Source organism: Cupressus sempervirens, chromosome 8, assembly GCF_028749045.1.
Source record: "Cupressus sempervirens isolate cs-2001-9-10 chromosome 8, ASM2874904v1, whole genome shotgun sequence".
In the NCBI taxonomy this organism is placed as follows: Eukaryota; Viridiplantae; Streptophyta; class Pinopsida; order Cupressales; family Cupressaceae; genus Cupressus; species Cupressus sempervirens.
In genome coordinates, this window is record NC_143125.1 from 592,494,272 (window position 1) to 592,511,506 (window position 17,235).

The 17,235-nt window shown below is 34.0% G+C and overlaps 1 protein-coding gene across 1 annotated transcript in view; it reads left to right on the top strand.

The window, feature by feature from the left end:
- Positions 1 to 13,191, top strand: part of LOC149543826 (uncharacterized) — a 47,081-nt gene extending 33,890 nt beyond the window's left edge. Inside the window, exon 14 of the transcript XR_016355686.1 lies at positions 12,907 to 13,191. The gene's annotated coding sequence lies outside the window, so the exon portion shown is untranslated. The remainder of the gene's footprint in view (positions 1 to 12,906) is intronic.
- Positions 13,192 to 17,235: the final 4,044 nt, after the last annotated feature.

Consider the following 17,235-nt stretch of genomic DNA (forward strand, 5'->3'; position numbering starts at 1 on the left):
ATCACGAGAGTTACTATTTTGCATATGTGGATTATGTCATGAAAGGTGACGATCTTTCATTGATGTATTTGTGAGGTTGCTATTGTAAGATGATGATCTTAACAATGGTTTGACCCATTATCATGATTGGCTACATTAAGTTGTTGTCTCGGATTGCCGGATATCATGATAACAAACGTATCACGATAGATTACATTAAGTTGGTGACCCAGACTGCCAGAGATCGTGAAACTTGTCATGATGGAGAACATGACATTTTGGTTACTTGTTATTTGATAGAGTACATTCAGTGCTGTCCTAGAGTGTCGGAAATCAACAATGCTGCCCTAGAGTGTGTTGGAAATCAGATAACTCATACTCATATCCACTCATATCCTTCTAGGATATAACAAATTCTTTTGGTAGGCATCATGAACATGATGCCAGTGCACATACTAAGAGAATGTAAGTGTGATTGATATTTCTTGTTGAATCATACTTCGAATGATATCGAAAGATAACATCTAAGTTGATAGATATATGTTGATATTCAGAAATATGCCATTCCAAGAATACCATATTGAGATGATATCTCTTTATATGCTTGAGAGCATAATGTGTTCTATAACAATCCTCCCTAGCTAAGAGGGAGTGTTAATGTTGTAGCTTTAGTCGGATTGAATGGACCTACAGATAATCCTTCTATGGTCATTGGTTAATCATCAATTAGACAAACTCTCCTATATATATATATATATATGTTACATATAATTATGTTAATATATATTATACATAGATATGGTTATTTATATTATTGTTAATATATTGTCTAATGGTGATTAACTAATAATTTACTATATAGAGACATGTCTCCTCTTCTCATATTTATATGACATTCAAATATGCATTTGGAACACATAAAATAAATGGTAGTGTTATTACATTTGCATAAAATGATGCTACAGAATTCAATAGAACAGAACTGATAGAAATGCCTCTTCCTCAAATCTTTCATCCAAAAACTATATTAGAGGCACCACCCAACAATATGCAAGACATCAAAACACATGAACTCTATTGACACCGTAAAATAAAGACACAAAATTAATACAACAAAGAAAATATTCACCGTTAAGAAGACAGTCACGATCGTCGATGACCATTGAAATATTTAGATATACACAATATCATTGGATGCCTCATAGTCATCAAGTAACAACAATTATGAAGAACACATGGTAGTGGTGGAAATAGAAACAATATTATTAAACAAGTAACACACAACCTTAGAATGAAGACGATGCTGATCATAATTAAACTTTGATCATATAATGCTGACCAAGAACACATATATGCAAGAGGAAGCTGATCAAATAATATACCTGATAATAAGAAGAAACCAAGTCATCAATTCACTCAACAAATGAATAAGGCATATATGAGGAATAAAAGAAGATCCCAAACATTAATCAATGACTAGACCAGTAAAATATTTTGCATAATTGATTCACCAAGCCACCAATTAACCTTAGACACCACCGATACGACAAAAATAATATTATGTAACTTTCTCTAATTTGCCTTCATAGGTAGCTTCACATCTTTCACACAAGTGTGGACTCTGTCATTAATCCACTTCAAGAAGAACCTGGTTTTCAGCCATCTCTTCTTCAACTTGCTGTTATCCAACTTGGCGTTGATACCATGTTAATGTTTTGCCCAAAGATATAGATAAACAATAATAAAACACATAAAGACACAACAATTTGTCCTACAAAAACTTTCCAACTTGAGAGGGGAAAAATCCAACCACATTAAAAATATATCTTGTTTATTAATAATAGAGGTCTTATTATAATGCTTCTAACTAAATACCACACTCATCACACAGAGCAATCATATATTTCTTGAATTGAGAGACTTTGTATCATAATTGAAAATCTCTTAATTTCCAAATGCAAGTCTCTTCATATTTCCAAACGCATGTTTCTTCGCATGTTTGCATGTTTTTTCATATTTTCGAACACGTCTATGGAAGAGCAACATACACGTAATTAGGATATCTCCTGCAGCTACAAACATCAACAATATAAATATATATGATGTTTGTGTGTGTCTATGTAGTATGTACGGATGTACCTAACTATATCCAAGGATTATTTTTGCCATACATGCAAACTATTGAAAACTAGGGACCCCCCACAACAAACCTCGAAGTACCCATCTCCACACCAGGTACTTGGAGTACGCTCACCTCTGCCGTTACCCAACCACGCTGCTGCCAGAAAGAGTACTTGAATTTCTTTTTGATTTTTGGTTGTTACTATTGGGTATGTACTTATTACTATGTTACTATGTTGAATTTTCAATGGTTTTGGTTTGTGTTGCAATTTTACTATGTTCAAATATTCCAATTTGGTATGTTATACTAAAACATCATTTCATAACTAGCATTTTAAACTCTCTCCCACCCCCCACCTGAAATTGAGGCCATTTGTCTCCCAGTCCTAGAAATTTGTCTCGACATCTTACTATCTCGATGTACCCCAATGCCGGTCTTACACTGATGCAAACAAAATCTATTTCTTGTACTTGTACCTGAGTTTGCAACTTTAATAGGATGGATAAGGTTATTTCTTAAATGTTTTTTAGTTAATCTCACGAACTAATTGGAGCTTGTTTTCATCTTCAAATGAAGCAAAGGAAATATTTTGTTCCTAAGTAAGAGAATACATGTTAACGTATACCTACAATTGGGCTTACAAATTATCAAATTTCTCGACATTAACTTCTGTTTGAATGGTGTGGTTTCGTTCTTTGCACGAGCCTTGAATTGAGGAACCGTTGGTAGGTTTGTTTCACCATGTGAAGACTTCTTCCTCAATGGCGAGGACTTTCCCTTTGCTTGAGGTGTCTTTTAAAGAATAACATCTTTATCAAAACACCCATGATCCCTCTCATTGTCTCCATTGACTGCAAAATATTTGCAACATCAGCTTCTAGCTTGATGAACCCTTCACCATTGATGTCCTGTGTGTTTCTCTCCATTCTTCCTAGTTTTCCCTCTCACCTTTTGGATTCAATGTCTTTTTGCAAAACTAAGAAATTTCTTTCCTTTTGCTCTTGTTATGGGCATAACCTGTAAAATTACAACTACTCTACAAAGGAAAATTGCTCCAATATCACTTGATATGTAAATTGTTTACCGTATGGGGTAAATGGTTCAATGCATACAAACAATAGACAAGAACATGTAACACAACAATACTCTTTTTATTATTCGCATATATGCTAAAGAGATTACATAGTGCTTCCAATGATGATTACAACCATCTCGGATGGTGTACATATACCTTCCCGAAGAACCTTCTCGAAAAGGCCCGTTGGCTACATAACAATTACTGACTACATGCTAATCTACCCGTCGACTATTTTATAACTTTACCGACAACATCATCCTCCCCAAAAAGAAAAGTCATCTCCGAACGACAATTACAAAATATCCACTTGTGCCGCTTTCTTTGCTTCCAACTCTTGGGTACACTGAGCCAAGTGTTGTCGTGCTGCTTGTTAATGTTTTAGCGTCAGAAGATGCAAAACATGAATTATTTAATATACTGATAATTATTGCTGATTATATCAACTACATGAATGTAAAGCATATATATATATATATATATATATATATATATATTAATATGCATATACATATATATGTTTATGTTCTTCTAGTATTATGATATGGATTATCGACAGTCACTTAATATATTGTGATCAGATTTCATTGATTATCGACAGCCTCTTATATATTGTGATCAGGCTCCTTAATGATATCGGGAGATATTCATATTATCATGCCACATTATAATTTGGTTATTGAGCACATACTAATTACGTAGGTTGTTTATTATTATGAAACATGCCTCCGAAGAGGCATGCCACTACGTGGCCTTTGGGCTACGTAGAGACATGACTCTTCAGAGTCTTGTTTTGCCCAAGTATATATATGCACTTTGATCGCAGGGAAAGGCAATAAATCTATGACATTCCAGTACCTGCGGTTAGTAAAAGGACATTTGATTAATATTGCACTTTGCAGATATAATCACATCAAATATATATCACTTCATTCATAATAGTATACAGTCAAAAGGAAGGCAAACTGTGATTGCTGGTAAAGGAGGAAATACTTTCAGCACTATTCAAGTAAGATATTCTTTGCAGACATTCATTTTGTAATTGTTTTTATCTATCAGAGATCCAAAAAGTTTAACATGGTATCAGAGCTATACTGATAGGAAAACTATTACGAAGTATCTATTCAATTTAAAATTTCAAAAGTTAAAAGAGAGAGTTTTTAAATCATATTATTAAAATGGTGAATCATGTAAGGATAGAAGATAGGCTAGATGGAGCATCAAATTTCTCATCTTGGAAAATCAGATTAATAATAGTATTAAGAGAAATGGAATTAGAGAAATATATCGAATCAAATTTACCCATTCTTGAAAATGAATCAGAAAATGTCACTTGGAATAGGCATAATAACAAAGCAATGAAGATCATTATAGATTCAGTAAAAGATCATATTCTTCCATCTATCGCTAATCTTCAGACTACATTTGAAATGTTCTCCTCTATTCAAAACACATTTGAAATCAACAACACTAGTAGATTATTAACTTTAAAACAAAATCTACTATATGTAAAGATGAAAAATGGAGAATTTATAACTTCATATTTCTTAAGAATTACCGAGTTAAAGGATCAACTCGCAACTATGAATAATCAAGTTGATGACTAGGAACTATTGCTCTTAGAGGTCTTCCTCTTTCATGGGAAACCTTCATTCGAGGTTTAAGTTCACGACTTGAACTTCCGAAATTTGATCAGTTAAAGAATGAATGCACTCAAGAAGAATCCAGACTAGCTTCAAGAGGACTTATTACAAATCAAGAGGGAGACATCCAAGCACTGTATACTAAATCAAACAAGAAAAGAAAATTTAAACATAACAAGAAGGAATTCAACAAAAATCACAAATATCACAAACGACGTGATTGGTCCAAAGTTAGATGTTTTAAATGTGACAAGATTGGTCACTCCTATTATGTATGTCCAGAGAAGCAGAAGATTCAGGCAGCATTAGTAGAAGTTAAGGATGAAAATATTGAGAAAATAGAAAAGGAAAATTATGCATTCTATTTAGCTCTCTCAAGTGAATTAAACACTAACCTCAATACTTGAATCATAGATAGTGGAGCTTCTCGTCACATCATTGGATTTAAGGATAAGTTTGAAACTTTCTCTAATCATGCATTAGAAGAGTAACCATTGGAGATAACTCCTCTTATCCTATTAAAGGAATTGGAACCTGTTCTATACAATTGAATTCAGAGATTACACTTCAACTCAAGAATGTTTTATATGTACCAAGAATCAAGAGATACCTTGTCTCCATCTCCGGACTTGTTGATCGAGGATACCAAATTGCGTTTCAAGAAGATAAAGTTCTATCTTAGCCCAAGAACTTAACTATTAAGAAAGCCATCTCCATTGGAGAAAGAGATGGGGGTCTTTATAAGCTTTGTAATAATCAAAACCCTAATCTAAACTTAACCATTAGTAATGGTCAGTCAAATTCCTCTGAAATCTGGCATAGGAGACTAGGTCATCTTAATTATCAGGCTTTATCATCTATAGGGAAAATTGTAAAAGGCCTACCTAATCTGAAAGCTGATCATTTAAGTATTTGTAAGGGATGTGCATTAGGTAAAAATACTAAACATTCCTTTCTTAAAAGTGATCATAAATCCAAATCCATTCTTGAACTTATTCACACAAATCTTTGTGGCCCTATGTCAGTCTCCTCTCTTAATGGGTGTTTTTTCTATATAATCTTTATTGATGATTACTCTAGGAGAACTTGGATCTATTTTCTAAAGTAAAAGGAGTCATCTGAAGTCTTATTCAAATTCAAAGAATTCAAAGCCTTAGCTGAAAACCAATCCGGTCAAAAGATCAAAATCCTAAGGTTAGACAATGGGGGTGAATACATCTCTGATATTTTTAAAAACTTTTGCATTTTTGTTGGGATTAAGAGGGAGTTTTCTGTACCTTATAATCCTCAACATAATAGAATAGCTGAAAGGAAAAATAGATCTATAGTTGAATCAGCCAGAGCTATGTTACATGATCAAAATCTTCATTATTCATTTTGGTCTGAAGCATCTAATACAACTGCCTACATTCAAAATCGATGCCCTCACTCCATATTAGAGAATACCACCCCAGAGGAAGTATTCATAGGCGTTAAACTAGATATAAGTCACTTGAGAATATTTGGATGTCCAGTTTATATTCACATACCAAAAGAGAAAAGAACGAAATTAGAGCCTTCCAGGAAGAAGGGAATATTCATTGGATATAGTGAAACTACAGAAGGATACAAAATCTACATTCCTAGGCAAAGAACAATTGAAATTATCAGAGACGTAATATTTGAAGAAGACATAACCTTAAAAATTTCTAGTAATAGTGATGAATCCATTTTTGAAGAAGATCAACCTACAAAAATTGAGAGGGAGGATGATTCTGATCTCTCTTCCATGTCTAATCATAGAGTTTGAAAACATCAGCAATAATAAAAATAGACCTCTTTGGGCTAAGAAAATGTTAGAAGAAAATCAAGTTGAACCAGATAAAGTAATTCAGGAAAGCAAAAGGACCAGAAACCAATCATGTTATGTTGCATTGCTATCTGAACTCATAAAATCTGAACTTGCTAATGTTGAAGAAGCTCTCTCACATCAATCATGGAAGGAAGCAATAATTGATGAATGTAACTCTATATTAAAGAATGATGTATGGGATGTTGTACCAAGACCTAGGAACAAATCAATTGTCTCTTACAAATGGTTATTCAAGATTAAACATGCATCAGATGACAGTATTGAAAAATACAAGGCAAGATTTGTAGCTCGAGGCTTCTCTCAGAAAGAAGGCATTGACTATGAAGAAACATTTGCCCTTGTTGCCAAGTACACTTTAGTCAGAACAATCCTAGCAATTGCAGCATCTAAAGGATGGAAGGTACATCAGATGGATGTCAAAACAACATTTCTCAATGGCAAGATTGAAGAAGTTTACATTGAACAACCAGAAGGGTTCAATACTTATGACAGAAAAACTCATGTTTGTAAATTAAAAAAAGCACTTTATGGACTCAAACAGGCTCCCAGAGCCTGGTATGAAAGAATAGATAACCACCTATTGAAGTTAAGATATTCCAAAAAATGAAGCTGACCCAAATCTGTATTTCAAAACTGATGGCGATGATATGATTATCCTTGTATTATATGTTGATGATTTGCTAATAACAGGTGAGGAACATCTCATAAAGAAATGTAAGCAAGAACTCACAGCAGAATTTGAAATGAAAGACTTAGGGTTACTTCACTACTTTCTGGGATTAGAAGTCTGGCAACAAGGCAACTGTATTATACTAAATCAAGGAAAGTATATAATTGATATTTTAACCAAATTTGGGATGTGGAATGCAAACCAGCTGCTACTCCTATAGAAATAAATTTACACAAATTGAAAGATGATATGAACAAATCTGAACCTGTAGATCCTACTTACTACAGACAGATTATTGGATCCCTAATGTATTTGGTAAATATTCGTCTTGACATATGCTATGCTACTCATGCCTGGAGTCAATTTATGTGTGCACCTAAGAAGATACATCTACATGCAACTAAGTACATATTGAGATATCTATAGGGCACTATTGGAATGGGAATCAAATATGACAGTCAACATTGAACTTCTTGGATATTCAAATTTCGATTGAGCTGGAAGCTCCGTTGAGCGGAAGAGTACTTCAGGATATTGTTTCAGCCTTGGATTTGGTATGATTTCTTGGTCTAGTCGGAAACAAACTTTAGTAGCATTGAGTTCCACCGAAGTTGAATACATTGCATCTTCCTTGGGTGCTAGAGAAGTAGTATGGCTACGAAAGTTGTTATTAGATCTCTTCAAAAGACATTTGAAGCCTACTGTGATTTATGGTGATAATCAAAGTTGCATTAAACTTTCATCTAATCCAGTATTTCACAGGCACTCCAAACATATTGAAATTCCATTTCATTATATCAGAGACATGGTGAATTGAGGAGTTATTCAACTAGAATATATATGTACAAATGAGCAAACTGCTGATATCCTTACCAAGCCTCTTGCTAAAGTGAAGTTGAAATACTTCAGAGAAAAACTTGGTATGATTAATTTTAATGATAAAATTTGAAATAAAATGTTTATCTCATTTGAGTTTATGCTTCTATTGGTTTCTTAGTAGTAGTTGATATGTAATGAAAGGTGATGATCTTTCATGGACATATTCATTAGAAGGAAATTATTTACAAGGTGACGATCTTGTAAATAATATACCTGTGTGTATTATGAGCATCTCTAGACATTGCTTAAGTGTAAGTAGAGATTATATGGGCATCTCTAGACATTGTTTAAGTGCAAGTAGAGATCATGAGAATATTATGGGCATCTCTAGATATGGCTTAAGTGCAAATAGAGATTATATGTGTATCATGAATGTCTCTAGACATTGCTTAAGTGCAAGTAGAGATCATGAAAATTTAATCACTATGGACATCTCTAGACATTGCTTAAGTGCAAGTAGAGATCATAGGATATATTTTATATTGTTCAGAGATTTTAATACATAGTGTTGATTACATGATGATTTTGATTCTAATCTATTGATGTTTTACTGCTCCCTTGCTGAAGAGGGAGTGTTAATGTTTTAACGTCAGAAGAAACAAAACATGAATTATTTAATATACTGATAATTACTGCTGATTATATCAACTACATGAATGTAAAGCATATATATATATATATACACACACATATATATTAATATACATATACATATATATGCTTATGTTCTTGTAGTATTATGATATGGATTATCAGCAGTCACTTAATATATTGTGATAAGATTTCATTGATTATCGACAGCCTCTTATATATTGTGATTGGGCTCATTAATGATATAAGGAGATATTCATATTATCGTGCCACATTATAATTTGGTTATTGGGCACATACTAATTACGTAGGTTGTTTATTATTATGAAACATGCCTTTGAAGAGGCATGCCTCTACGTGGCCTTTGGGCCACGTAGAGACATTACTCTTCGGAGTCGTGTTTTGCCCAAGTATATATATGCACTCTGATTGTAGGGAAGGCAATCAATCTACGACATTCTAGTACCTGCGGTTAGTAAAAGGACATTTGATTAATATTGCACTTTGCAAATATAATCACATCAGATATATATCACTTCATTCATAATAGTATACAATCAAAAGGAAGGCAAACTGTGATTGTTGGCAAAGGAGGAAATACTTTCAGCACTATTCAAGTAAGATATTCTCTGCAAACATTCATTTTGTAATTGTTTTTATCTATTAGAGATCCACAAAATTTAACACTGCCTTCAACTGGAGGATCAGCTCCTCTCGAGCTCTCTATGCATCCACCATGACAGCTTCACGTCTACACCTACTCCAAGTGCCTCAAAGCGTGTCACCCCTCTCGAAAGGCTTGCTTTGTTGTTCTCTCCACCTTTGGCATACAACCACTCTATGCTTGCAGCAGCTCTAGGTCTCATCAATTGGTCACACTTCCCGCAATTGATAATTGCATCGACTGGGGGTCTAGGGCCCAGCGGGGTCAAGGGGTCCTGGGGCAAAACCCCAGGGGTGCTCCTTGTCGCGATACAGGGCGGGGTCGAGGGTCAAATGTTTACCGTATGGGGTAAACGGTTTAATGCATATAGACAATAGACAAGAATATGTAACACAGCAGTACTCTTTTTATTATTCGCATATATGCTGAAGAGATTACATAATGCTTCCAATGATGATTACAACCATCTCGGATGGTCTACATATACCTCCCTGAAGAGCCTTCCCTTAGGGGCCCATCGGCTACATAACAATTACCGACTACATGCTAATCTACCTGTCAGCTATTTTATAAGTTTACCGACAACATAAACTATATTGGAGATTCCTTTTGATAGTTCATCAGGGATAGTGTAATGAGGAACATGAAAGACTGGAACTCACTAGCAGTAATAAAACCAGTAAATCATAGGAAAATTAGGTGAGCAATCACACAATTGAATACACAATATTCAATGTTGGGAAAAAAGCCTCTAGCGAATATGAGTTAAAATGCTCACTTAAATCAAAAAATTCAAGACAACTATAATCAGTCACTTGGGTTCACAATCAGTGTGGGTCCCTACGAATTCATAACAAAAGATCACCTGCAATCTCTCTAACAACTATATTATGAAAATTGTCTAAACATAGTCTTTTGAAATAATGAACTCCCTTGAGTCCACTTCTATTACATTTCTCTCAATCCTAATTTTAGCTTTCGATAGTTTTTTATACTGTACAATCAAGAGCAACATTTGAAAACTCCAAGGAAGTTGAACAATTGGAAATGCCAAGACAAGTTCTTTGTTGCAGTATGAAATTACAACATGTCATTTTGTGGTGTTTACAAAATCATCAGAAAATTGGAAATGCCAAGACAAGTTCTTTGTTGCAGTATGAAATTACAACATGTCATTTTGTGGTGTTTACAAAATCATCATTTTCATGGATGAAATCATTCCACTGAATGGCAAACTGCTACTGGAAAAATTGCAGCTTTGCTTCTGAATAAAAATGATGTTTGTTGAAAGCCAAAGGTTTCATTTGGAAGCAAGAAACGCAGCTTGTCCTCAGTTTTCTTGTCTGCCAAATCCTACTTGGAGATGTTCAATACCATCTTGAAAATTGTCTGACATCGAACTCTGTTTTGAAACCTCTTCTTCCTTCACGGAAAGTGCCTGCTTGAGTTGCACCATGCCATTTTGTGAAACCAATCTTTTTACGATCGTTGTTGGATAAAATTAAATGGTCTATAGGTCTCTTTATGCAAGTTATTTATTTTGTCAACATTTGTGCACTAACATTTTTTTTTAATAATTTTTTTTCACAGGGTAACTTTCCACTTAGACAACATAAGAATAAGCTCTTCTTGTTCTGGGATAAAGAACATGCTCAACTGCCTTGCTGGCATTGACAATTGCATGCAACTTTGTCGCAAACTTCTTCAGAAGCACAACATGGGATATCTTGTCCTCCATCACTGTACCCATTAAAATCAGAGTTTAAAGGATCTGGACTGGACTGTGGTACACAAAAATTATTAAATTAAAAAGTAAAACACATCAGAACAATGTTCTACAGCACTGATTATGGGTTGAAAAGAGCTGGTTAGTCTTCATGCATAACTAGACAATGTGTTATAGAAAGAGAAGTACTGAAGGACATGGTTGGCACTGTTTATTCTGTGTAAAATAATCAAGCTCATCTTTCTTGCATTCTATTTTAATGGATTTGGCTGTAAATGCCACGATTCATAGATATTTTGTGATTGTTTAGATTTTAAATTTTCATTTCATCTGCCCGTGCTGACGATTTACAATATAGTATTGCAATGTTGTTTACTTCTTTCTTTGAATAAACTATTGTTCAAAAAACGATTTTGGGAAATATACAAGTCTGGAGAAAAATGTTGAAGTAGAGGAATTGTTTTGAGCTTCTTTGTTTGCCTCGTGATTTGTACTAGTGTAGACATATGGAGCATATCTGTTGTATGATTTGCTGCATACAAAGGATTTCAAATTTGTGTCGTGGATTTTTTAAAATGCCCGGTAAACTTTTTAGTGTGACCTGTGATGCTGGCAGTGGCTCCAGGGGAAATGTTTTTGACCCAGAGCTATGAACTGTTGAGGGAACAAACGGGGGGCCTCATTCCCACATTGTATCTGTGTTTTGGGACTGGATTTATTTTAAATTGTTTGCGGACACTTTGTTCACATGAAAGATATTAAGACAGAGCATACATGTGGCATCTTTGAAGGCCTTTGGGTAGTAAGCTTTGGGCCATTTACCACCTACTTCACCATGATTAGCACTTATCACATTGCTTAAATCTTCATTAATTATTCAATGCATTTCCTGAATGCTTTTACAGATTTTTTTTTTCAAAATTCAAATTATAAGCCCCTGAAGGTATGTGTACAGAACTGTAGCCTTGCTGAATGTTGTAACTGCATATATTATGTGACAGGGATATTCCTTAAAAAGATCACTCATATTTTCTTTGAACGCCAGTTTCTGGTCTTGCAAATAAAAAATTTCTGTGAAATTGCTGTGCTTATTTACATAGAAATGGATGTCTTTTTTGTTTTTTTGTTTTATCTATAATTTTTGAGTGTGGTTGTTTTTGGTTTATAATATATATATATATATATGTATGTATATCTCAGTTATGTTTATTGGTAGTTGCCTATTTGTCTTGCCTTTTGTGCTTATATTGTTCACTTATTTTAGATTTTTAGATTTCACCTTTTCTCTTTATTTTGCTTATCTTTTGGAGTTTGATTCTTATTTTCATTGACTTTCTTCTCTTCTCTAGTGCCTTATTTTATTTGGTTTTGTTTCCCACTGTCTCGTTTTCCGTGCTACCTTTCTTACCCACCTCTCTTTTATCCCCTGAGCTGACTCTTGTCTGCAACTTATTTCTCCATTTTCTTGCACTACTTCATCCTGATGATGGATCAGTGTGTGATCCGCGTTGATGTTAAAAATTCTTACACAATCGAATTTCAGAAAAATTCACATGCATTTCTGATGGATTGTGGAAATCTGATTACTTAAATGGGATGTCTTTGTTGTCTGTGTGCATGTTTCATATTTTTATATGCTCTTGCAACTTGAGCCAGAGTGCCTTCTACGGTGATTGTGTTTAAGCTAACTCAGACTTAAAAACAGGTGGTGGAGAACAAAGCCAGGAAAGGCTGGATAACGGAGAACAAACAACCACTAATGAGGCAGGCAGGGTGATCAAAATAGGTGGCTAACTACCTGCAACTTGATAAATTTTTGAAATTGCTCAGGGAGAAAGCTTCTGGTGATGATTTGTGTGAGATTCTGTAAAAGTATGGAAATCATAATGTGAAGATTCCTCAGAAAATTTCTGAGATTCCAATGTTAACCAAATTCAAACATCTTCACTCTATATGAATTAAATAGATATGCAATATGGTTAACCATGAATGAGTTGTTTGCTACATTTGCATGGGCTATATTTTTATTGGGGCTTCCTAATTATTTTTGAACATAACTTTAGTTTCGGTATATTCTTCAACAAATAGCCTTTTAAAAATTAAGCAGATATGTTTTGAAGACAATTATGTTGGCGTAGATGTTGGTCAAAATTTGGTATATATACTGTTTTTTCCTCTTTTCTTCTTGCAACAAATTAACAATGTAGAACAACATTGCCACAGATCATAAATGGAGTTGAGCAACACCAATAAGCCTTTGAAAAGAAAATATTACCATTCAATAATTCTTAGAAGCTATTGGATTGCTAGTGAATGCTAATGGAAACACGTAAGAACAGCAACTCAATCAAGGGTAAAAGAGCAGAACTTAAATTTACCAGATAAATTGGGAAACACCTATATTTCCTCCCAATGGGCAGTTGGAGAGGACATATTGTTAAATTGGAAGGCAGAAAACAAAAATTAAAATTAAAATACAAAATGATGCAAAATATGAAGTGGCTAATATTCAACCATGAAATCAGGGGTACGAAATAATCAAACAGTATTCTTGCCTTTTTACACATGTTTGTAATTATTTCGAATTCAATACCCAACCCACTAGCTGATATTACAACCAGTTAAAATAATTTTCAGGTACAGTTTAGTATTTCAAGAACTCTATGTTCATCTGCAGGGACTGAGGAATTTGACAAAGGAGGAAAGATACAAGCTGGATGAGGTGGCTACACACTATCAAAACCATGTTGACCCGACCTAACCACATTCCCTTAATTTGATATTTTGGGTTCTTGACAAATGTGAGTGAATACGAAATATCTTAGTTTATTAAGTGAAGATGCCCACATATATGAAGATGCCCACATATATGAAAGTGCATTGGCAGATCAAACCCTCTTCAAACTAGAGCACTTTTATGCATCACAAAATTAATCTTTAACATTCGTCAAAAACCAGCTAGCATTAATTATGCTAATACCTAATCTTTTACTGTTCTCAACCAGTGTTGTGCCAGGGCTACAGATGTGCGATGCTGGGCAATAATTCATCACTGAAGCTCAATGCTGGCCAAGAATTTGTCACTAGTCCCCAACATAGAGCATTGCAGGCCAAGAATTTGTCACTAGTCCCCAACATAAAGCATTGGATTCTAAATATAACACGTACATTATAAACAAATAAAAGTAGACAATGCAGAGGAGGACGAAGTGACAAATAAAAGTACAAACATGTTTAGAATAAAGGTAATGAAGGGGTGGAATAGGTGGCAAATTGGTGCTGCTGTTTCCTGAGGTGCTTATGTTAGCTGCCATCTTTTAATATGCAATTCTGTCCGGCATTTAATTAACTTCTTAGTTGTTACAAGATGCAGCAATGCATTTGCATCTAGCTTAAAAAGTTTGTTAAATTTGTCATGAAATCCAAACCTCAAGATTGGTATTTCTTTCTTTGATTTGACTGTTCATCATTTCCCCCCCTGAAGAGGTAGCTGGGGTTTCTCAATTAAGGTGATAAGTCAGAGAGCATGATGGTTGCCATGGCACTGTGCAGGAGAGAGTAGGTTGGATTATGTAGATGAGTGATGGAATGGAGGTGCTGTCTTCTACATTCTAGCTTGTATTGTTACGTCTAATACCATTTAGAGTGGGTCAAGTTTGCGGGGTTATCGTCTGCTGTGTTTGGCGACGCTTGCTCCACATTCACATTGCAAATGGACATTTCATACGGCTACCTAGCTAATACAAGGAGAGGCATGTAACTCCACAAAAAAACTTATTCCCAACTGAACGCAGTGTATTAGTCTGAAAAATTCATACCTGATTACGATAGTCTTAGTAGAGATTTAGGGGCTATGTCCAGTCTCCACAACTCTCATTAATGGGTTTCATCCTTAAGAGAAATCTAGTCACATTTAAGCAATCAAGATTGTCTTCAAGATATTGATATATTTCATGGAGTTAGTACTAATAAATCTCCTTGCTTTTATAACCTCGATATGAGAGGAAATACAAACAACTAGGCAATGTGGGATAAAAGCCATTTTTTGTCTTCTAGTTACTTAATTTGCTTTTGTGATAAAAAGACTTTAAGTCATAAAGTAACTTTATAAATCAACTTTATAAAATAAAGTGACTTAACTATAGAAAGCTTCACAACTTAAATATCTCTCCAACAAAATTAAATAGATAACTAGCATCCTCAAGATTAATGTCATCAGTCTATTCAGATGGAAAGATAGACCAAGAAGGGGCCAGTAGACCTAGTGTAAAGAAGGGGACATTACAGAGAGAAACAATGAACACAACTAGTAGACACTATAAACAAAGTACAAATTATACAAGGTATTGGTAAGATAGCTTATGAACTTTGGTTTGGTTATGCAACTTATGAACTTTGGTTTGGTCATGCACCTTGTGTGAAGTACTTTAGAATCTTTGGAAGTAATTGCTATATTAAAAGAGATTATGATATTGGGAAGTTTGATTCAAGAAGTGATGAAGAAATGTTTCTTAGTTATTCATTGAAAAAAAAAGCATTCAAATGTTTTAATCAAAGATCAAAGACTATAGTTGATAGTGCTACTATAAGAGTTGATGAAAAGTTTAGAATTCAAGAAAGAATACTTGACTATGATTATAATGAAGAGAATAATTAGAGGACTAACAATAAGAATGCTAAGAGGGAATTGGTTTATGAAATTGACATTGATCTGTAGATTGAATTGCAAGGACAAATAGAGAGAGAAGAACCTAGACCTGAGTCTAGATTAGAAATCAAAATTGAATATGTGACACATAATAGAAATGTGGCAAATAATCCCCCTACTGAAAAAATAATTGGTAGTGTGAACAAAGGAGTTATGACAAGGAACAAAGTAAGTGAAGAATTGTGTTTGATTTCTCAAGTTGAGCCTAAGAATGTTAATGAAGCTTGTAAAGATGATTATTAGATTAAATCTATGAAAGAAGAATTAGAGCGAATTGAAAAGACAAGACTTGGGAATTGGTTCCTAGACTTAAAGATAAGAATGTTGTTGGAACTAAATAGGTATTTATAAGCAAAATGAAAGAACAAGGTGAAATTGTGTGAAACAAAGCAAGATTGATATGTAAAAGTTATTCACAACAGGAAGGAATTGATTTTGAAGAAACGTTTGCATACCATTCTCCATAGGAGATAGACCCCTACCATCATGTACAACATGAGATCAAATTGAGATGTCCATAACCTAGGAAACAATAAGCATGTGTTTGGCATATGTAGCTAACAAGAAATTTGTAGTTTATCAAATTAATGTGAAATCATCTTTTCTAAATGGAGAACTTAAAGAAGAGGTATACATTGAATAACTTGATGGTTTTCCTTTGACAAATAAAGAAGATATGGTTTGTAGATTGAAAAAGGTATTGTATGGACTAAAACAAGCACTTAGAGCATGGTATGTTAGATTGGATAAACATTTGACAAGTTTGGAATTTGTGAAAGGTAATACTGATAGTAACTTGTATCTGAGAATGAATGATAATGGCTTAATGATTGTTGAAGTATTTGAGGATGATATTATTTTTGGAGGTAATGATGAAGCAAGTAAGATAGTTTCTGAAGAAAAAAGAAGGAATTTGACATGAGTATGATTGGAGAGATGAAATACTTGGGATTGCAGATTGTATAGAACAAAGATGAAATTTTCATATTACAAGCTATGTATCGTAGAGATTTTTTGAAAAGATTTGAATTGGAAAGTTGTAAACATGTTGGAACACCTATGATAATTGGTTGTATATAGTCTAGCAAAGATGAATCCCCTACTGTTGAACAAAAAAAGTATAGATCTATGATTCAAGGATTACAATATTTGACACATACTAGACCTGATATAGCTAGTGCAATTGGAATTGTGACGAGATTCCAAAAATATCCTAAGGAGATACATTATGCAAAAAAGTAAAAAGATTTTTTCAAATATTTGAAAGGCACACCTAATTATAGTTTATGGTATTACATATCATATGATTTTATATTATGTGTGCAC